This window comes from Myotis lucifugus, unplaced genomic scaffold (genome assembly GCF_000147115.1).
Source record: "Myotis lucifugus unplaced genomic scaffold, Myoluc2.0 scaffold_1185, whole genome shotgun sequence".
Lineage (NCBI taxonomy): Eukaryota > Metazoa > Chordata > Mammalia > Chiroptera > Vespertilionidae > Myotis > Myotis lucifugus.
Genome location: NW_005872233.1, coordinates 27,828 through 29,815, shown reverse-complemented (window position 1 = coordinate 29,815; position 1,988 = coordinate 27,828).

Here is a 1,988-nt window from a genome sequence, read left to right as displayed (position 1 = left end):
AGTTCTTCTGTGTCCCCGCCATGGGACACACCAAGGCTTGAGCCATCAGTGCCAGAGGGCAGAGGGTGCCCGGGGTCAGGAGGGGCAGCAGACAGTAGACCTGGACCTGTGTTTACAGATAAAAAATTGTTCACAGTTCAATGGTTATTGCAAGAATATGAGTCATTATTTGTAAAGTCTTAGCGCATTCCCGGGCAGAACAAAGACACACAGGTGAGCCACCTTAGTATCAGCTATTAATATACTGGCAAGTCCCTTGGCTCTCTGTGTCAGGCAGGACTCAGGAGGGGTAGTTGATAAATGCTGTTTTGCTTCTTAAAATAACGCCTACTGACAATCAGCATTTCCTTTCTTCCCTGGACTCCAAGGCAAGATAGTCCAGACAGAACTGAGAGAATCCTCTCCATGGAAAGGTCTGTTTCCATCATGATCTTTCATAGAACAGAAATGATCCAGAGTGTTTTCATTATTATTGATTTGAGATGGAGAGAGAAAGACTGTGCCGGGCCAGCTCAGCCAAGGGTTCAGTGAGCCTAAGTGGGGGCAGCGAAGGATATAGAAAAGACAGACAAAGAGAATAAGCTGGGTCTAAGTGGATCTTCCTGTGCCTGGCTAAGGCCACAGAGAGAGACCCAGACAGCAAGCTGAGCCTTTATTTTATAGCCAGAGGTAAACAAGGTAGTGGTCACCATAATTACAATATTGTTGTGAGTATCACTGGTTTTGGCAGCACTTGCTGCATCTCCCTCAGCCCATTAGCTACCCAGATAAGAACTAGGGAGGGTCATAAGGTCAAGCCTAATTATGCTAAGAGGGCTGTTCCCTCTAAGGTGGGACTTGTTTGTGGCTTTGCCAACAGGTCAGGCTGAGGCTTAGCCCTATAACCCCTTCCTACAAAACACAGAAACATCGATTGTCCAGCCAGGGCCAGAGTGTTTTCACAATGATGGCCATAGACGTCACTGCCTTCCTTTTACCTGCCCTTCCCATTTTGGAAAAATTTGGCCTCAACACAGAGCCCATGATTACAGTATGGCCCCATCCCAATGGTCACCAACCCAAGGTGCACACTGACACTTCCTAGGAAAGAGCCCTCCTAGCGCTGTGAGACCACACTATCCAACCAAAAGGTTGGTCATCCACGCATCCTTCAAATTGACTTGTCATCAAAAAGGGGACCATGGATGAAAAATGGGTTCTATGTAAAGTAACCTCACAGGGTGATGCGATCACAAATTCCTAGCTGGCAGGTCATGGCGGGGGTCACATCCCAGGCATATACTTTTTAGTAATAGGTTTGTTTTCCTTAAGCAAGCCCTGTCCATTGTTTCTGTGCATCTAGGTGAAATCACCTTTGAAATAACCATTCTCAAGAGGGCAATCTGGCCTGGCCGGTGTGGCTCAGTGGTTGAGTGTTGGCCCATGAATGAAAAGGTCACCAGTTCAATTCCTAGTCAGGGCACATGCTCGGGTTGTGGGCTCATAACCCAGCAGAGGGCATGTAGAGAGCAGCCAATGTATTCTTCTCTCTCATCAATGTTTCTATCTGTCTCTTCCAATCCCTTCCTCTCTGTAAAGTCAATAAAAACATTTCTGTGTTTTTTTTAAGAGACCAAACTCTTGTTCACTGTCCTGTAATTCAATCCCCACTTGCTTTCTCCCAACTTCATGTAACCTTCCTTACATCCCCTCCTTCATTTCAAATACAGAGAAAAAACTGTGAAAATGTTATTCTCCAGAGCATTTAATTTTTTATTTTAATAAATCTTTATTGTTCAGATTATTACAGTTGTTCCTCTTTTTCCCCCCCATAGCTCCCCTCCACCCAGTTCCCACCCCACCCTCTGCCCTTGCCCCCACACTGTCCTCATCCATAGGTGTACGATTTTTGTCCAGTCTCTTCCAACAACCCCCACACCCCTTTCCCCCCCGCCCCTGAGAATTGTGAGTCCACTCCCTTTCTATGCCCTGATCTTTTATATTCACCA